The sequence below is a fragment of the Chiloscyllium plagiosum genome, chromosome 16 (assembly GCF_004010195.1).
Source record: "Chiloscyllium plagiosum isolate BGI_BamShark_2017 chromosome 16, ASM401019v2, whole genome shotgun sequence".
Classification (NCBI taxonomy): Eukaryota; Metazoa; Chordata; class Chondrichthyes; order Orectolobiformes; family Hemiscylliidae; genus Chiloscyllium; species Chiloscyllium plagiosum.
Window position 1 is genome coordinate 54,745,326 of NC_057725.1, and position 22,095 is coordinate 54,767,420.

The 22,095-nt window shown below is 42.1% G+C and overlaps 1 long non-coding RNA gene across 1 annotated transcript in view; it reads right to left on the bottom strand.

Moving 5' to 3' along the window:
• Positions 1-22,095, bottom strand: part of LOC122557928 — a 124,212-nt gene that overhangs the window by 5,929 nt on the left and 96,188 nt on the right. The window contains exon 2 of the long non-coding RNA XR_006313980.1: positions 5,998-6,105. This is a non-coding gene — a long non-coding RNA (uncharacterized LOC122557928). The remainder of the gene's footprint in view (positions 1-5,997; positions 6,106-22,095) is intronic.

A 22,095-nucleotide genomic window follows, 5' to 3' on the forward strand; every position in this document is an offset into this window, starting at 1 on the left:
TGCAAAAGTTGCTATTGAGATTGTAAACTTGATTCGAGCAAGAGCCCTTCTGCATCGCTTATTGTAATCATTATTTGATGAACTTGTCAATGGTGAACTAATCTTCCAGGCTGATGTGAGATGGTTAAGTTGAGGGGAACTCCTGCAAAGATTCTTACATCTGATGCCTGAAATTGTCACTTTTAAGTCAAGGGGTAAAGTGAGCTTTCAGGCAGTGCACGGTATCTTACAGATGTCAAAACTGAATGAGTTGAACGTGACTGCAGGGATAGGACAGAGACTTAGAGAAAAAACACTGTTGATGCTGGAATCCAAAGTAGACAGGCAGGAGGCTGGAAGAACACAGCAAGCCAAGCAGAATCAGGAGGTGGAGAAGGGTTACACCTGAAACGTCAACTTCTCCATATCCTAATGCTTCCTGGCTTGTTGTGTTCTTCCAGCCTCCTGGCTGACTACATAGGACAGAGTGGAGAGTGTGGTGCTTGAAAAGCACAGCAGGTCAGGCAGCATCCAAGGAGCAGGAGAATCAACGTTTCAGGCAAAAGCCCTTCAACAGGAATGAGGCTTGTGAGCTGAGGGGGTGGAGAGATAAATGGGAGAGAGTAGGGCTTGGGGGAAGATAGCTGAGAGTGCAATGGGTAGATGGAGGGGGGGTAAAGGTGATAGGTCGGAGGGGAGGTGGAGCAGATAGGCAGGAAGGAAGATGGACAGGTCGGACAGGTCATTAGAGTTATAGAAGGGCTTGAGAGTTATAAATTAGCCAGAAAAGATCGAAAGAGAGGGCTAAGAAGAGCCAGGAGGGGACATGAGAAGTTGTTGGTGGATAGGATCAAGGAAAACACTAAGGCCTTCAATAGGTATATGAGGAATAAAAGAATGACTAGAGTAAGATTAGGGCCAATCAGATAGTAGTGGAAAGTTGTGTGTGGAACCTGAAGACATAGGGGAAGTGCTTAATGAATACTTTTCATCAGTATTCACATTGGTAAAGGGCAATGTTAGTGAGAATATGGAGGTACAGGATTAGGTGGGATTGTGGTTGACAATGAGGAGATTTTGGAAGATCTGAAAATAGATAAGACCACGGATGAGATTGCAGAGCCTTTGGCTTTGATCTTTATATCATCATTGTTGACAGGAGGAATGCCAGAGACTGGAGGTTAGCAAATATTGTTCCCTTGTTTAAGAAGGGGAGTCAAGACAACCCTGGTAATGATAGACCAGGGGGCCTTACTTCGGTTGCGGGTAAGCCTTCCACACCCAAGAGAGTTTTACCTGCATTTCCACACATGCCATTTACTGTTGCTCCTGATGTGGTCTCCTCTCCATTGGGGAGACAGTTGGCCTACTTGCAGAGCGCTTCAGAGAACATCTCCAGGACACTTGCACCAACCAATCCTACTGCCCCATGGCTGAACTCCCACTCCGCCAAGGACATATAGGCCCTGGGCATTCTCCATTGCCACACTATAACCACCTGACGCCTGAAGGAAGAAGGCCTCATCTTCTGCCTTGGGACCCTCCAACCTCACAACATCAATGGACTTCACCAGTTTCCTCAGTTCCCCTCCCCCCACCTTATCCCAATTCCAACTTTCCAACTCGGCACCGCCCTCATGTCCTGTCCTACCTATCCATCTTCCTTCCTGCCTATCCGCTCATCCCTCCTTTCCGATCTATCACCATTGCCCCCACCCCCATCTACCTAATGCACTCTCAGCTACCTCCCCTCCATGCCCACCTCCCTCCCATTTATCTCACCACTCCCATGGCCCATAAGCCTCATCCCTGATGAAGGGCTCTTGCCCGAAACATTGATTCTCCTGCTCCTGCGGTGCTGCCTGATCTGCCGTGCTTTTCCAGCACCACACACTCAACTCTGATCTCAAACATCTGCAGTCTTCCCTTTCTCCTACATAGGACAGAGACTTAGCATACATAATCAGTACTGTGAAAGCTTTCAAATTGAAAGTGGGTCTGCGGTCCTCTCAATTTAAAAAAAAAGCAAAATGCTCCAAAACCTTCCTGAATCTGGGTAAAATATGAAAAACATTCAAAGACAAGGAAAAAACTGGCTCCACCCAGCAAATGTTTGTACATAAACGAGGAGGCTAGTAGAGGAATTCAACAGATGATTTCAGGAATTAAATGTGATGGAACAAATCGTTAGGTTTGTCATAAATTCATTCCTTCCAGTAAACACTAGTCAGGTGGCCACCAAATTCCTTCTGGTTTTTGGTTTCCAAAGCAGTGCAATTGATGTGGAGATAATCTCTGTGCAAAATGATAGTGAACTTAAAGTCGAATCAAGGGACAACAATTTTTGGGAACTAGTAAGCATACGGCATAGAAACATACACTTTGGTTCAACTAATCCACACTGACCATGTTCCCAAACAAAACTATTTTCACTTTGCCTGTGTTTGGCCCATATCCCTCCAAACCTTTCCTATTCATTTCTTACTCAAATATATTTTAAATGTTGTAACTGTACCTGCACCCATCACACCGCCTGGTAGTTCATTTTACACATGAACCACTGTCTGTGTAAAGGAAGTTGCCCCTCATATCCTTTTCAAAATTTTCTCCTCTCACCTTAAAAATTTGCCCTCTAGTTTTAAACTTTGCCACCCCTGGGAAAAGACCCCCGCTATTCACCTTATCTGTCCCTCATGACTTTATAAACCTTTATAAGCCATCCCTCAAACTCCTACACTCCAGTGAAAAACACACCAATCTATCCAGCCTATGTTTGTAACTCAACCCTTTATTCCCGGTAACATCCTGGTAAATCTTTTCTGAACCCTCTCCAATTTAATAATATCCTTCCCAGAGCAGGCTGACCAGGTTGTACAGAAATCCATAAGAGGCCTCACCAACATGTTGTACAACCTCAACATTACTTCCCAACTGCTATACTCAAAGGTCTGAGCAATGAAGGCAAGTGTGCCAGATACCTTATTAACCACCCTGTCTACTTATGGCGCACATTTCGAAGAATCATGTACCTGAGCACCTAGGTCTCTCTGTTCCATAACACTACTCAGGGCCCAACCATTAATTGCCCTTGTTTGTTTTACCAAAATGCAATACCTCACATTTATGCAAATGAAACTCCATCTGCCACTCCTCAGTCCATTGACCCAGTTAATCAAGATCTCCTTGTAATCTTCGATCACCTTCTTCATTGTCCACCATACCACTGCTTTTGGTATCATCCGCAAACTTACTAATCATGCTTCTCATATTCTTATCCAAATCGTTTGTATACATCACAGACAAAAGTGGACCCAGTATCAATCCCTGTGGAACATGATTGGTCACAGGCTTCCAGTGTAAAAAACAACTCTCCGCCACCACCCTCTGTCTCCTACCATTAAACCAATTTTGTATCAAATTGGCAAGCTAACCCTGAATCCCATGTGATGCAACTTTACTAATTAGTCTATTGAGGAAAACCTTGCGAAATGCTTTACTAAAGTCCATGCCAATAATGTCTACCATTCTGCCCTCATCAATCTTTTTGATTACTTCATTAAAAAACTTAATCAAGTTTGTGAGACATGGTTTTCTAATAGATTAGATTCCCTACAATGTGGAAACAGGCTCGTCAGCCCAACAAGTCCACACCCACCCTCTGAAGAGTAACCTACCCACACCCATTCCCATACATTTAACAGTGACTAGTGCACTTAACATTATAGACAATTTAGCATGCCCAATTCACCTAACCATCATTGGATTGTGGGAGGAAACTCACGCAGACACAGGGAGAACTCCACACAGACAGTCGCCTGAGGTCAGAGTTGAACCCAGGTCCCTGGTGCTGTGAGGCAGCAGTGCTAACCACTGAGCCACCGTGCTGGCACCATTTCCTTGCACAAAGACAAACTGACTATCCCTAATCAGTCCTTGCCACTCTGAATGTATGTAAATCTGTTCTTTCAGTATCATCTCCAACAACTTCCCAGCACTGATGACAGGTTAACAGGTATCTCATTCCCAGGTTTCTCCTTACAGTCCTTCTTAAATAAAGCACAACATTTACCACACCCCCACCCTCTGGCACTGCACCCATGGTATAGATGATACAAATATTTCTGCTAGGTGCCCCATAATTTCTTCCCTAATTTCCCACAACATCCTGAGATTCATTTGATCAGGTCTTAGAGACTTATCCACCTTTGTTGCTAAGACCTGCAGTACTTGCTCGCCTTAATTTGAATTGTTTTCAAAACATCAATACCTATTTCTACAAGTTCTCTGGTATCCATTTCTTTCTCCACGGTATAAACTGATGCGAAATATTCTTTTGTGTATCTCTATCATCTCCCGAGCTGCAACACATAGACGACCTCATTGATCTTTAAGGGGCCTTGTTCTATCTCGAGTTGCTTTTTTGGTCTTAATGTACTTGTAGAATCTCTTTGCACTATCCTTAACCTTATCTGCCAAGGCTATCTCATATCCCCTCGATGCCCTCCTGATTTCCTTCTTAAGAATGTCCCAACACTCTTCTGGAGATTTATTTGATCCCAGTTGTCACATTTAATATAAGATTCTTTCTTATTTTTGACTAGAACTTCAATATCTCTATCCATCCATTGTGCGCTATTTTTACCAGCCTTATCCGACACTCTAGCAGGAACATAAAGCCTCTGAACTCTTGTTATCATACTCCCATTTGTCAGTCACCCTTTTGCCTGCAAGCAGTCTACTCTGGTCAACTTTTGAAAGTTCTTGTCTCATACCATTAAAATTTGCCTTACTCCAGTTAAAAACTTTAAGTTTTATGAATGGCTCATTCTTTTCCATACTTATTTTAAAACTAATAGAATGGTGATCACAAATGTTCCCCGATTAACATTTCAGTCACTTGCCCTGTCTTCTTTCCCAAGAGAAGGTAAAGTCTTGCTCTTTTTACATATTGATAACGAAAATTTCCTTGAAGATATTTAACAAATTCCTCACCTTCCAAGCCTTAAACACTATGGCAGTCCCAGTCAATGTTTGGAAAGTTAAAATCCCCCACTCTGACCAACCCATTACTCTTACATATATCTGAGATCTCTCTACAGTTTGCTCTTCAATTTCCCTTCAATATTTGGGAGCCCTATAGTACAATCCCATTAAAGTGATCATCCATTTCTTATATCTAAGTTTTAACTATATAGTTTCAATGGACAATCCCTCAGAAATATCCTCTCCAATTACAGTAGTAATGTTTTCCTCAATCAAAAATGCCACTCCCATTCCTCTCTTACTTCCCTTTCTATCCTTCCTGTAGCATCTAAAACCCGGAGAATAGAGCTGCCAGCCTTTTCCTCAACCAAGTTGCTGTAATTGCTAAGACAGCCCAGTCCCATGTTCCGATACACACCCTGAGTTCACTAGCCTAGCCTAGCCTGTTTACATTGGAATAAATGCATTTTAATTCTTCAGTATTGCCTCATTGTCTAACTTGTTCTTTTCTGATTCAGAACCATCCTCTTCTTTCTTTCTATATTTACTGCTATTTAGGAACCTTTCCCCCCCAAAACCACTATTTTAAAGGGTCCCAAAATAGCACTAGAAAATCTACCCTCTGGATATTGGTCCCTTTCCAGTTCAGGTGAAACCCATTCCTTTTGGGCAAGTCTTTTCTGCCCCAGAAGAGACCCCAATGATTCAAAAATCCAAATCCTTGCACATTGCACCAGCTCTTCAGCCATTGATTTATCTACCCTATCTTTACATTCCTACTCTCATTAGAACATGGCACCAGGAGTAAACTAGAGATTACTGCCTTTGAGGTTCTGCTTTTTAACCTTCTGTCCAACCTCTTACATTCACTCTGCAAAACCGTAGCCCTTTCCCAAACCATACTGTTCATACCAAAGTGTACAACAACTTCTGGCAACACTTTCCACATTGTCAATATACTTCAACCTTTCTGAGATGTCCCTAACCCTCAAATACTCGCTTCTGTCATACAGTGCTTTTAAAGTGAGAACTTACTTTGACTCCCCATACCTCAGTGAGATGGATTGCATACGATTAGCGTCTCAAGTCATAACCCAGGCCTTCAAGGTACTGGCAATTAAGGTAAAGCCATTGAGACGTGGTCTGTAGAAGACAAAATAAACAGTTATGTTCACTTAGCTTTAGGTTTATGTAGTGCTAGAAATAAGTTTTCTTCAGGGTAGATCTTAGGATGCATTCAAATTCAAAAAAATGATGTTGTGCTGAAAAAGGTTGGAGACCACTGATGCAGATCATGTTTGAAACAGGTAATGACTTAAGGTTGAGGTAAGTGTACAACAGCAACAGATTGGATTATGTGGCGCCTTTAATGCAGACAAACACCTCAAGTCTCTTCAAAAATTGACACCTAATCCTGTAAAGAAATTTGTTACAACAGGTTACCCTAAATTTGGTGAAAGAAATAGGTTTTAAGGAGGCGCTTAAAGGATGAGCGACTGACAGAGGACAATGTTTCCATGTAAGTAATAGAATCCAGTACTTAAAGATATGAAATAGTCATTATTAATGACAGATTCTTTAGAAAAAGGCATTTGGAAACATTTGCTGTTAGGTAAAATCATTGGCTCGCTCTAAGCTGATGTAGGTCTAATTTTTTTTTCATGAATCATGGCACATCTCATTAAATTGTCCACTTAAAAGAATAATGGCTGCCAAAAACAGATGTGGTTTGCCCTGAAGAAAAAATGATCACATAGAATCATTTTGCAATGACAACATATGATGTCTAGCAACTCAAAATTTCCAAGTTTCTGGTTCAAGGAAACAGGGTTTGCTTAGATGTAAACACATAGTTGTTGGTAGTGTAGAACATAAACATTGCCAAAAGGAGACAAGAAGCTAAAGCCTTTTGTCTTGCAATCAACAGGACTAGGATGTATGAAACAGTCTTCAAACAAAAAGGATACCAGTTCATACAGCACGGGCAGGTGTACATTGCACATTTTTATTGGGGAAAAGAGGAGTAGTGGAGCTTGCAAATCTCTGCTGTATTTCTGTGGTACCACCCTGACCAAAAAGAGTTTACTTGTCTGATCTCAGAATGAAGATCGACAGTTAACTGAGTCTCTTGCATCTTAATAGCAAATATGATCTAACCAATCAGCACCCGATTCTCATGCTGTAATAGGTATCCCTTTCTCCAGGTTTGTTTCTTGTAACCTCATTATAATACAGCTTCTTTTGAAAGATCATTATTTCTTCATTAAGGAAGTAACTTCCACTGCAGTGAAAATCAATGAAGTGCAAAGATCTGGATTGATATAGAGCAGAAACTTGCCAGATCCTGAACAATGTGGTCAAGCTTTAGACAGTTGGAAAAATATGGCCAAAATAGAAACATAAGAGTTTGCTTTTATTAACTCATTGGATGCGAACATTGCTGGCTGGGCCAGCATTTATTGCCTCTCCCAGATGCCTTTGGGAAGGTAGTGTTGAGCTGCCTTCTTGAACTGTTGCAGTGCATGTGTTTAGGTTGACCCTGAATGCCATTAGGAATTGAATTCCAGGATTTTGACCCAATGACACTGAAGGAGCGGTAATATTAAAGTAAAGGCTGTGAATGGCTCGGAGAAAAACTTGCAACTAGTGGTGTTCCCATCCATCTACTATCCTTGACCTTCTGGGTGGAAGTGGCTGTGGGCTTAGAAGAAGTTTCCCAAGGTGCTTTGGTGAATATCTGTATCTTGTAATAGTATACACTGCTGCTACCAAGTGTAGGTGGGTCAAGCGAATGGATATTGTGGATGTGGTGCTAATCAAGTGGGCCACTTTGTCCTGGATGTTATCAAACTACTTGAGTGTTGTTAGAACTGCACTCATCCAGGCAAGTGAGGAGTATTCCATTACACCCTTGACTTGTGCTTTATAGATGGTGGACAGGCTTTGAGGAATCCGGAGGTGAGTTCCTCACTGCTGTACTCCTAGCCTGTGACCTGCTCCATTAGCTATATCAATGGCTCATCCCATTTAGTTTCTGCTTAATGATAACCTCCAGGACGCTGATAGCGGGGGAATTCAGTGATGATTACACCCAGTGAGCGACAAGGGATTGTGCTTACTTTGTCTCTTGTTAGTGATGATCACAGTATGGCATTTGTGCGGTGAGGATGTTACTTGGCAGTTCTCAGAACAAGCTTGGATTTTGCCTAGGTCTTGCTGCCTTTGGACAAGGAGTGTTTCAGTATTTGAGAAATTGCCTGTGGTGCTTAAATTGTGCAGTCATCACTGCATATCCCCACTTCTGACTGTCTGATTGATGGCCAATGACATTACCCTGAAGAACTCCTGCAGAGATGCTTGGAAATGGGATGACCATTACCACCTTTCTATGTGTCAGATGTGTTTCCAACCAGGTAGAGCATTTCCCTCAATTCATCTTGACTGTATGGCCTGACTCAAAACTGATAGCATCTCAGCCCCGCACAACTCGCTTCTACCTCCTTCCCAAAATCCACAAACAGGACTGCCCGGGCAGACCCATTGCTTCAGTCTGCTCCTGCCCCACAGAACTCACCCCCTCTTCTTCTCTTGACTCAGTCTTCTCTCCCCTGGTCCAATCCCTGCCCACGTACATCCATGATTCCTCTGACACTTTAAGCCAGTTTCGGAATTTCCAGTTTGCAAGCTCCAGCCGCCTTCTCTTTACTAAGGACATGCAAACCCTCTGCACGAGCATCCTCCACCAGGATGCTCTCAGGGCTCTCCACTTCCTCCTGGACCAAAGGGCTGAACCATTCTCACCCACCATCACCCTCCTCCACTTAGCCAAGTGCATCCTCACCGTCAACAACTTCTCTTTTAAATCCTCTAAGGGTTTGAGCTCTCCCATGTCCTCGCTCCCACCCCCACACACCAGGCCTTGTTATCACGTAGTCTGCTATTACAGACAACTCATTGTTAGCCACTAACAGTCTCCACTAACAGCTATTCACCCTCCCAGCTGGCTTGTTTTCTTCTCCCTTGTCTGTCCAACTGTTTTACTTTCTCTCTGGGCTCTATCCCCACCTATCATGTACCCCTTACTCCCTCCCCCCATCCTATATTCTGCAATAAAAGCCCACATTTTCCTAGCTACCATCAGGTCTGAGGAAGGGTCACTGGACCCGAAACGTTAACTCTGATTTCTCTTCACAGATGCTGCCAGGCCTGCTGAGATTTTCCAGCAATTTCTGTTGTTGTTTCACTTTGACTCTAGTTTTGCTAGGGCTCCTCAATGTGGCCTATAATGTCAAGACCTGTCATTTTCACCTCACTTTCGGGTAATGTTGAGGAAAAGAGTCTGATATTCTGCATAAAGCTTTAATGCCGAGGTGAGAAACTCACCAGCGATTGACAAGGGGCCTATTTATTTGCATTAAAGTCTCATTATTAGCTAATCTCACCACATTTATTTACCAGATGCTATTTTCACAGTCAGCAGAGAGAAGCTCGACGGTGACAGTTCCTGACAGAGTGGTTTCCAGGTGGGTGCTCTCTCTGGGCGTCCATCTTATCCAGCATTCCCTAAGTCCAGAGGGCACATTTCATGAGTAATGACTGCCTGCCCCCACCGTTCACGGAGATTGGCATCGGCCTCACCACATCATGTCTCCGACTCGCGAATAATGCAATTCATCGGATCAATACTGCACTTTGGAGCTCACTCACTGACCTCTTACATTTCAATGCTGCTGTCAAGCAGCTTGCACGAGGCGACAAGAACTTGGATGCTCGAGGCATTTCTCCCCCCCCACCTTGGCTTTTCGTGCACTGGCCTCTTATTCAGAACTTACTGACTCACAATGCTTCTGTTTTGCCTCTTAGCAGGGACGAAAAGCCAAACAGCCTATCAGGTTTGACAGCAATGGTCAGTCAAGGGGGTAGCGAGGTAATGGCCTAGTGATATTATTGCTAGACTATTAAATCAGAGACCGAGGGAATGTTCAGGGGAATTGGGTTCAAATTTTGCCATGGCAGATGGTGGAATTAAGAGTCTAATGACGACTGTGAAACCATTGTTAATTGTCAGAAAAAACACTCACCTGATTCACTAATGTCCTTCGGGAAAGGAAACTGCCATCCTTACCTGCTCTAGCCTACATGTGACTCCAGACCCACAGCAATGGGGTTGACTCATAACTACCCTCGGGCAATTAGGTATGGGCAATAAATGCTGGTCCAGTCACTCCCACACCATGCAAACCAGTGTATACGCATTCATGACCAAGTGGCAAACCTCAAATTCTAAGGGGAATGGAGCCCTTCAGTCGAGTCAAAGGAGAGTGTCGTCACTCTGGGGTTACCACCTCAGTCAGACAGGTTTTAATTCCTAGTCTGTGGTTTAGTGAGGAAAATGTTGCACTGGCGACAGCAATGCATTTATTGCTCCTCAGTGGCAGGATTATCAGCAGCAATTATCTCAAAATTTGTGCACTTGAGCGGAAGGAAGATGTAAATACTAACTTATTTTGTACTCCTTCTTGTAGAGAAGCCGTGCATCAGTGAGGAAGATAGAGAATCAGTAATCTCATAAAGCACGCTGTGATTGTAATGAAAAACGAATGCAATTGATGCTCAGTGCAACCCACACAGATTATACTGTCTGTGTTGATGATATGCAGTTCTTTTTCAGTCATCCAATATCTGTCCAAGATCCTCAACATGGTCAATGGCTGCTTGAGACATTCAGCATCAGGGGGTCTGTATCATAATAGTCCGGGAAGTCCAGCAAACAGCGCAAGTGTAACGCTGTAGAAGGTGCGAAGCATATGTAGTGAGGTGAGCAGAATAAGATCATGTGAGATAACATGCTAGAACTCACAGTGGGAATCATTCCACGAAATGTTCTGCTTTTTGAGAAAGTTGAGTGCGTGGATGTCTTCTTGATACCAAATGTACCAAAACATTTTATTGCCAATTAATAGTCATTGTTGCAAAGTAGGGCCCATTTAAGTGAAGCAAGGTCCCTCAAACAGCGATGCAATAATGACCAGATAATCTGTTTCAGTGATACTGATTGAAATATCCCACTTTAACTATGAGTGATGACCTTCCTGGTATAATTTGGCCAGTAGATCTTCAACAAAATTATGACTCTGGCTGAGATTAAAAGACGGCCTCCTACATAAAGGTCTTTGATCATCGCAGGTTTACGTGTCTGTCAGCAAGATGGAAAATCATTGCTCCAAAAGATTTTCATACACTTCACTCCAGATCTGACAAAACCAATAGTTTTGAAACAGGGGCAGATTTCACCAGAAAAAAGTTCACCAAACTTCATAAATTTGTTTATTGATACATGTCATTCATGGTAATTCTAAATCATGCTGCAATATATCATTGGATTACTTTTGTCACTGCTGCAGAGTGGGATCTGAAGCTTGCTGGATAAGTTCTTCCTGAACGAAACTAGGTTTGTTGAATGCTTTTCGTAAGAAGACAATGCTCTTTTAAGATAATACTTTTCAAATTGTTTATTGTACTTATACAGGTGACACCAGAAAAAGAACTGCATATCATCAACACAGACAGTATAATCTGTGTGGGTTGCACTGAGCATCAATTGCATTTGTTTTTCATTACAATCACAGCGTGCTTTATGAGATTACTGATTCTCTATCTTCCTCACTGATGCACAGCTTCTCTACAAGGAGTACAAAATAAGTTAGTATTTACATCTTCCTTCCGCTCGAGTGCACAAATTATGAGATAATTGCTGCTGATAATCCTGCCACTGAGGAGCAATAAATGCATTGCTGTCGCCAGTGCAACATTTTCCTCACTAACCCACAGACTAGGAATTGAAACCTGAGATAAGAAAGTCAGCATCGATGGCGAGATGAACAGATAACTGCCAGAACATAGAATTTTTAAATTCTGACGGTGTGGAAGCAGGGCATTCGGCCCATCGAGTCCACACCGATTCTCCGAAGAGCACCTCACCCAGATCTACCCCTCACCATTTCCCTATCACCCTTTATTTCCCATGGTTAACCCAGTCTGCACATCCCTGGACACTATGGGCAATGTAGCATGACCAATCCATCTAACTTGCACATCTTTGGACTGTGGGAGAAAACTGGAGCACCCAAAGGAAACCTACACAGTCACGGTGAGAATGTACAAACTCCACAAAAACAATTGCCTGAGGGTGGTATCAATTCCCTGGCACTCTGAGCCTCCTTGCCTCCCCAATACTTCGATTCTCCAGCACTATCTGTTTTTATGTCAGATCTCCAGAACCTACAATATTTTGCTTTTATTTCAGCATTGAAATATGAGCCCTAATGATCATCTAAAAGTAATGCACTGATATTATGTAAGGCACATAAACATAGGAATCACTGTTGCAACATTTTCATCCACTTTTAATTCATCTGCACCAAATTCTTCTTCATGCTATTTTAATAGGATTGCATGATGACTCCACAAAGCATTGACAACTCAGGTTAATTGAAGAACATCATGAGATTTTTTTTTATTTACAACAGATCCATGCGTCAAATTGTACATCAAAAAGAAATTTGATATAGTGTGTGAAGGAGCGGTAACTTTGGCAACAGTGGTTCTCTACAACTTTGGAATACTATTTATTTCATCCCTGACAAACATTGCAATTCGCTGTCAGATTTATCTCACATTTGACATTTGACTTTATGCCCAGGCTAGAGCAATACTCCAAAGTGTAAAGAAATAGTGAAAGAGAAATGTTCGCATTACCGTTGGAATCCTATCAATTCAAAGTTCTTAAGTCTTCTCCATGACCTTACTTCAACCCACCTTATCTCATTCCTTGTTAACTCTGTTTAATCTAACCTATGTAAAATGCAATGGAAATTATAGCTAGTCAAATTGCTTAGGTGCAGCCCAACTGGTTGAATGAAAATAATAAGCCACTATTTACTTATGTAAATGTGAACGCCAATAGTAGCTGCTTTTCACTGTTTATCGAGGCTTCCATATTACTGAAATGAAAGTCTGTGATTCATTATGTAAAGAAACAAATTGGGCTGTACTATTATTTCTGACCTAAGCACCCCAGACAAGAGGTTCCAGACAGATTGCCTCTAAGTGTTAATTTTAGAAGCCATTTATGAAGTACTTATCTTTTAGTGGTTAAATATTATTAATCATTAACACATGTTTTACAGATGAAGAATTTCAAACAACATGTTTTGATGAGCAGCAGCACGCTCTGGCTGTTTAGATCATATTTAAGATTGCTATGCTTGTCTTTAACGACCCATTTAACTAACTTAAGTTTGGCAAACTGCAAGTTAGTAAGAGTTTAACCCCTGCTGTCTAATGAACCATTCAGCACCACACCCAGAGACTGGGTGGACATTGGAAAACTATTTTATCACACTCAAAACAACAAGAGTATAATCATGTTTACACTACATCTCAGCGCTAATATGATAAGATCATATTGTGTTGAATCTAATTTTCAGCTACCATTAATGGAAAGTACCACACCAGCTCATAATTGTTTGTTTGTTTGAAGTTCCCAAAAACCTATTATACTGGAGGACCCAGTAGTTTCCTATAAATGTTATCTTCTCCCCATCCCCACCCTTAATTATTTACTTATGCCCCATTCCCTCTGCCATTTCCTATTTTGTCATTGTATAGTTGAAAACTCTGTGCGTGCAAATGTTATTTTCCCTTGTCCATTCCTTCTTACGTCTCCATTTCTCACCTCGGCTTTCCAGCAGTCTATTAGCTCACTTTTAAAGCCTCTGCCAGGCAGCTGAAGCTTTGAAGCTTAGGCCCAAGATTTACCAAAATAGATTCGGTCTGTGGTCAAGGTGAACAATTTCAGTATCAACATCTATAACAGTGACTACATTTCAAAAAAGTACTTCTTTGAATGTAGTGGTCTTTGAGACGTGCAGTGGTCAGAGAAGGTGTTATATAAATGCAAGTCTGTCTGTCAGTAATGTGTTGGGAAAACAAATCGGTGTCACCATCAAACATTTTCTACTCGGTATGACATGGACTAGAAACAGGGAAAATATCCTATGCATTGTCTCAAAAATGGTCCTTAATCTCTAGATCAGATAAAAACTTTTCATAACACCTGTACAACATGTGAACAAGGAAGAAGAGTAGGCCACTCAATCCATTGAGCCTGCTCCACCATTCAACAGGATCATGGCTGATAATATTTTAACCTCAACTCTATATTTGTGCATGTCCAGATAATTTTTCACCCCCTTGGTAATCAAGAATCTACCCACCTTTGTCTTTAAAAATATTAAAAGGATTTCACGTCCACTGGCTTTTCACAGATGAATGTCAAGTTTGATGTCTCCTGACTCAGTAATGATGTTCTATTCTTTCTGGATTTTGAGGCTTGCATTGAAGAGATTCAGAATACCATAAGCTGACTTTACCTTACGTCCCTGTGAGCCATATGAAAGCTATCAGTTTGACTGGGAATCTTTAATTTAAAAAAAAAACAGCTTTTTAAAAACTATTTGTACCTTTCATTCTTCCTGTTCTTTTTCTTTTCTTTCATGTTTCTTCCTTCATCTGTATGGCATGGTCAGTGCCATTCTTATGACGGGAAAGGTGTATCTTTAGTAATACAGATCCTTCCGTCAAGAACTGATGAATAGAGATCAAGCATACTTCTTGAGGGCAGTTGATATTGGCCATTCGAATTTCGAACAGGAATCCAATACTTCTGGAAATGTTTTAATAAATGGTGCACAGAAGTAGAAACAGGAGCAACAGTGTCCTTGAAATAGATGGAGATTTATCATTATTATAGACTTCTACTAATGTTGCCAATCATAAATATTATGATAGAAAATTACTTCAGCTTTTTTTCCATCAACAACAATACTGCTTATTGTGTGCTGAAAGTGAAGGAGTATTGCTTAAGAACTATTTTTCATTCCAACTGGAGCCTGAATATCATTAGAGCAACTGATTTGGCACAGTGTAATATCCAACAAACGTACCCTTGAATTTTTATGCTTGCCAAGAGTAATTGTGACTGTGGGATGGTGTGAAACAGGCAGGAGCAATCTGACAGTCCAGTTTCCATTTCCCCTGATTTAACGTTTTGTTGAATTCTGACGTAGAAACTGCAATTTCAACAGACTGATCAGACCACCTCTTCCCTCCATCACTGAAACAATCGTCTTCCACATTGAACTCTTCTGGGAGAGCTTTCCAAAGCACTGTCTTCTTTCCAAACCTGGTTTAGAGAGATGTCAAAACTCCCACCAAACTCCCAGCCTTTATCTGCTTCCTCTCTCCTTATTTTTTTTTATTTGAGTAGCTATTCCTTCCTGTTTCAACAGGTATTACGGATTCTGCTTCCTGCATTGTTTTTGCTCGAGACCCGAACCCTCAGAATAAAATATTTTTAGGAAACTTTCATTACTTCTGAGCTTGTCTATTCCAAAGTACTCCTGGCCAACTTTCCACATTCTACTCTTGACCTTCCAAAGCTTTGTGGTGTGTTCCCTTCTTCAAACTAAATCCCATTTATCTCTGATCCTCTAGCCCCAGGAACTTTCAAAATATCCACATTTCTCTAATTCTGACTTCTCAAGCATTCCAATTTTAATTTGTGCATAATTGTTGCCATAGTTTCAGCCAAGTTGTGGAATTCTGTCCCTAAACCTCATCAACTTCTCTTCCTTTTAATCTTCCTTTGAGATACTCCTCAAAACAAGCCCCTTGGCCCAAGCTTTTGGCCACCAGTCCTAATGCTGTTTTACATGGCTCAGTGTCAATCTCCTCTTTAGTACTCTCATGTGAAGTGTTTAAGGATGTTTCATTATGTTTGAAGATGCTTTATAGCCTAGATTTGTTTTGCTGGTTGGGTTCACGAGGAGAAGGATGTAAGGGGTTTGCTAGAAAGGGAGAGGCATGGGTCTCAGCAAGGTCCACCCCTTCCCATTGTCAAGCTGCTCAATCAGGCACTGAGTGCCTTTGATTGTGAAGTCTCCTCACCCCTCAGGAGGTGACAATTGTCCATGGGTGTCGCTGCTGTGCAGAGTAGGAGCCACATGGTGAGAGGCCCACCTACAGCTGAGTGAATAATGGGGACAACAGGATGAGATCTCTGGGCCTCAACCGAAGACAGGCCAGCAGTGTCAATAATGGGCTTTTCCACCTAAAATTCCATTCTGGCAGAAGCATGCTGACAGTGGGGTTCATTAGCACCACCAGTTATTGAATCACATGCCTGTGGGCAGTATGGTAGCTCAGTGGTTAGCACTGCTGCCTGACAATACCAGGGACATGGGTTCGATACCACATTTGGGTGATTGTGTGGCATTTACACATTCTCCCTGTGTCAGGGCCGGTTTCCTCCAGGTGCCATGGTTTCCACCCACAGTCCAAAGAGGTGCAGGACAGTGGATTGGCCACGTTAAATTGTCAATAGTGTCCAGGGGTGTGCAGGCTAGGTGGGTTAGCCATGGGAAATGCAGGGTTATAGGGATAAGGTAGGGGGGATTCTGGGTGGGATGGTCTTCAGACGGTCGGTGGGAACTCAATGGGCCAATTGGCCTGCTTTCACATTGTAAGGATTCTGTGATTTTATCCTGCCTCAAAGCTCACCATCAGTGCAGGCAGAAGATTCCACTCCTTGAGTCTCTTTGGTCCTCAATTTGTTTCTTCCAGAACATCTGCCCTCCTGTCCCTTTCCTCTTCAATGCCATCCCACTTTAACTTTACTGTTATCAGTTTTCTTTGTAAGCAGGCAGCTCTCTGGTTGTTGCAATGTGTGGTAGGACTTCCTGCCCTATGAGAATTCTTCTTTACTGTGTACAGTTGATGCCTGGAATAATGCCCATGGGTGGAAGCATTCTTTCAGGTGGAACAAGAGGGAAGAGGAAGGAAGGAGAGGGGAAAGGGAGGGAGATTTGAATGAGAGGAAATTGGAAAGGAGAGGAGAGGAGAAGAAAAGGAAGGGATGGAGAAAGGAAGATTGAGGGAAGAAGAGGGATGGAGACTTGGAGAGGAGGGAAAACAGTAAGGGATGAGCTAACACTGATATTTGCCATCAATTATTGTTTTACTTCATTCGTGGGATGTGGGCATCATTAGCTGGGCCAGCATCTATCACCCATCTCCAATCGCTCTTGAACTGAATGGATTGCCAAGCCATTCCAGAGAGCAGTGAAGACTTTCCTGTGGATTGGAAACCATGTGTAGGCCAGACCAGGTCAGAATGGCAGAATTACCTTCCCAAAAGTAAATTGTTGGATAGGACAGTGAAATCATCATGCAGCTCTAACCCAGGAAGAGAAGCCCTCAGGCTCGCATCAGTAGACAAAGCGAGGTAGCAAGCAATTTTGCTTTAAACAGGCCAGGAATTGTTTTCAAAGTTTTAAAGGCAGGACATTAAAATGCCTTGTCAGTTTTACAACTCCCTTTCACAGGTGATTGGGATAGATCCTCTTGACAATTTTCTGGGACATATACTTCGAACAATGAAGACAGCTGATTTTGGCAGTTCCAATGTGCCTGACAATATTATGTTTCGAGACTTTTTAAACACATTTATTCCCTACTTTTAACAATTGCAAAGGGTAGTTCTTTCGGAGGGCGCACAATCCACCAACTCCACCAAAGGGCATCCTTTATTCTTCCAAAGGTTTTCGGGGGACTGCATCCAAAGGGATACTGGGCAGCTCCAAATGCTGTCAATGGAATGAAGAGCCAGAGTTCAGAGCTGCTTGTAACAATCATTAGCTTACACTCCAGGATTACTAAAAACCCACTTTAGAAGCGGCAATTGATGACTTGAATAGTCTCTGCCCCAAGAAATAGGAATGCACAAAGCCCACCTGACCCCATTCCCGACAACCCTCTCCCCCCAAACAAGTGGGAATACTGTGTTTAGAGGCGGAACCTCCCATTTCTTGGTCTGCTCATCATTTTTGCCACAGCAGAGAACCTCAGCAAGATTCATTTTACACTGGGCAGTGAGGGAGCAGTCAAAATGGAGGATTACACTAGTTTTTTCAGGTAGTACATTTTGAAATAATGAAGACCATTCCACAACCTAGTGCTAAATAAATGAGACAACAAATGATTCCTGATGTTTTAGACCAGACATTGCATCACAGTAAGCTATAGAACAGCTGTAGGAGCCTATACATGCAAATAAAAACTCATTTTTCTGATCCAACTACTGATTTATTGGGGTATTTTCAAACAATGTTGATAATATATTAGGCAATGTTTACAAAAGGGTTCTGACACAACAATAAATCAGATAATAGATGACTTCATTTATAATTCACTGCGTTCTGATGTAAACACAACACACCCTTCATGGCAGATGCACCAACATATGCAAACATATGTTAGCATGTTTGTGGTCATGACATTTTGGGAACATATAATCAGAAACCTCTGCCGCTGGTTTTGAAGTAGTGTAAAAGCATTAGCTTCAAGCCTTTTAATTAAACAACAATTTGCATTTATGAGGTTTTCTGGCCTAATTTATCCCATATTGCTCAATGTATTTTAATAGTTTGATGAACCCAAGTTATCTGTATTATTACGGATTGATTTAGAGTTCTCATTCCCTTGCCACTCCTGATGTGAGTGAATCTGTTGAAACAGTGCCTTATTCATAGGTATGACTTTGCTTCTCAACTGTGGAAGGCTTCACAAGCAAACTGCCCATGCCTGATGTTTACTACTCAACAAACACAAGTTAGGAATGGGAATGCTGACCAAAATTCTTTTTTGAATTGTTCGAAATTGAAGGGTACCATGACCAAATTCTCACACCCATCGCCACAATGGTGATCTTAAATGGCAGTACAGACACATGTTTTCATCACAGACTTTCTTGGTCTATAATGTCCATGCAGTGATATTGATTTTTGAGTCCCCTCACCTAGTATGAGGGTAGCTGTAGCCTCAAAGCAGGGTTAATAATGTCAGTGATGTGAATTTTTTTAAAATTCATTTTTTAGTGGGCATCACTGACTGGACAGTGTTTATTGCCCATCCCCAGTTGCCCTTGAGAAGGTAGTGCTGAGTTGCCTTCTTGAACCACTGCAATCCACTTGCTATGGGTTTACCCACAATTCCATTAGGGAGGGAATTCTGGAATTTCGACCCAAAGACAGTGAAGAAACCACGATACATTTCCAAGTCACGATGGTGAGTGGCTTGGAGAGAAATTTGAAGGTGGTGATGTTCCCATATATCTGCTGCACTTATCGTTCCAGATGGAAGTGGTTGTGGGTTCGGAAGGTGCTGTCTGCAGTGCATCTTGTCGATACTGCTGCTCCTGACCGTTGGTGGTAGAGGGAGTGGATGTTTGTGGATGTGGTGCCAATCAAGCGGCCTGCTTTGTTCTGGATGGTGTCAAGCTTCTTGAGTGCTGTTGGAGCTGCACCTATCCAGGCAAGTGGGGAATATTCGATCACACTCCTGACTTGTATCTTGTAAATGGTAGACAGGTGTTTGGAAGTCAGGAGGTGAGTTATTCACCGCAGTATTCCTAGCCTCTGACCTGTTCTTGTAGCCACTGTGTTTATGTAGTGAGTCCAGTTAAGTTTCTGCTCAATGATAACTCCCAGGATGTTGATAGTGGGGGAACACCACTGAATGTTAAGCGGTGGTGGTCAGATTGCCTCTTGTTAGTGATGGTCATACCCTGCCTTTTATGTGGCATGAATGTTACTTGCTACTTTTCAGCCCAACTGGCACCATTTTAAAAGGGGCTGCCTTCTGGGAGTTCAAAGTGCAAACCTGATGTGGAAAAGGGCAGTCTGATGATGGAAAAGAATGCTGAAAGCCATTTTAGGCTGGAGCTGATCAGACTTTATGCAGTGAAGTCTTTGAAGAGTTTCATGGATGTTGGAAGTGAACTGCACACAGACCTATTCTGGCCAATTGCTATCACCTCAGGACCACCAGTGGTATGGGAACTCCACTGCCCCCATTCCAGAAACTCACATTGTTGATGGTAGCTCTGGTGTCAGCTTGGTGTACCATACAGCATGGCTATTTGGTGCCCAGTAGCATGAATCCACACCTCAAAGTTGCTTGGGAATCTAAAAATCACAGAGCCCTTTTGACCTGTGGGATGGGTAGTTCACCTATGTTTGTGACCCAAAGGTCAAAAGTGACCCTGACATCTGATACCTCTAAGCTGTAGAGGGAGCTGAACATTAATTATAATAATGGACCTTAATCATTATTAGGAATGAGCTGTTATATCAGCTATAATTGTATTTTTCTGTTTTGTAACTAGTGTTTAAATTGTATAGTTCTGGCAGTATTGGAAACAGCCCACAGCCTACGCAAGAGTTTTGAAAGAGAAGTGGGAGTCATTATAATTCTTCATTTTTCAAGGTGAATCAATGGCCTCATGGTTTTTGTCACTAGGCAATTAATCTGGAGGCCTGGGTATTGGTCTGGGGACCCAGGTTCAAATCCAACCATGACAGATGGTGGAATTTCGATTCAATTAAAAACCTGGGACTAATATTCTAATGATGACTATGAAACCACTTTCAATGGGGATGGCTCAGTGGATCAGCTAATATTGCTGCCTCACAGCACCAGGGACTCCGGTTTGATTCCACCCTCGGGTGACTGTCTGTTTGTGCATTGTTTGTGTGGGTTTCCTCCGTGTGCTCCAGTTTCCTCCCACAATCCAAAGATGTGCAGGTTAGGTGGATTGACCATGGAAAATGCAGGGTTACAGAAATAGGGTACTGGGGTGGGTCTGGGTGGGATGCTGTATAGATGGTCACTGAAGGAAATCTGTTGTCCTTATCTGGTTTGTCCTCCACGTGACTCCAGACCCTTCATGCCCTCTGGACAATTATAGATGGGTAATAAATGCTGGTCTAGCCAGTGATGCCCTCATCTTATGAAGGAATTAACAAAAAAAAAATCAGGATTAATGCAGTTAAGGGGCAAATTCCTATTGCAGAATTTTTATCTCCTTTGCCATTCCCTCAATTACACCTGAAATAAATGTTTCTTTTTCCAATACACAAGATTTCCTCTTTTTGGACGGGAATGGTTGTTGATACATTGCCTTTTGAAAACAACCAGTTATTTGGCTCTTTTGAAGTAGCTTGGTTGAGTGTCCACCACATCAGTTTCCATGTTAAGTACATTGGTTTGTCTGTGAGTGAATTTTGGCCATTCTGGTACCCTATAATTGTCTATAGCTGCATCATTAACTTGACAGAGGAAGTTCACTGCGGCAACCCCCTTGCCTTTGAAAAGCTGCATTTGGAGCACCAAGTGGATGACTCAATTGGGCAGAGGACAAGTAAAAAAAGAACAATGTGGTGAGGGTGCTTTAGGATTAACTGCAATTATAATTCAAGTTTGGCTGCCCTTTCATTCAACAGATGTATAAAAGGCAATGTAATTTTGGTAGTGTGCCTTATAACCCTTTGTGATACCAGTAAAAGGAACAATTGTCTGAACTCACCCTCTTGAACAGCTTAACTTGTTGGATGGTTGTTCAGAAAATAATGCAGAAGACACCTCTATGTTTTCAGTTTTGAATTCCTGTCAGGTGTGAAGTATGAGTAAAGAGCAAGGTTTCATATCATAACATTATGAATATGATAAATTGTATTATTTCACTATATTACATTACAAAATAAGATAAACGTAAGAAGCACATAAATCATCACATATCTGACTCTATAAACACAGTAGATTATTTGATGTGCTTGAGGTGCAACTTAGGAAGCTTTTACATTATGAGCTATAATTTGCTGAAAAATAATCACACAATACCCAGCCTTCAGGACAACATGGACCACAACACCATACAACCACTGTAAGATGTGTCAGTGTAGACATGGATACCACCATTACATGTGGGGCCACCTCCCACCATGTACACGGCAGGTACTCATGTGTCTCGGCCAATATTGTCTATCTCATACGCTGCAGGCAAGGATGCCCCAAATCATGGTACTTTGGCGAGAACAAGCAGACACTACAACAATGGATGAGTGGACACCGTACAACAAGGGTGTTCCTTCCCAGTTGGGGAACACGTCAGTGGTCAGGGACATTCAGCCTTGGATCTTCGGGTGACTGTCCTCCAAGGCAGACTTTGGGATA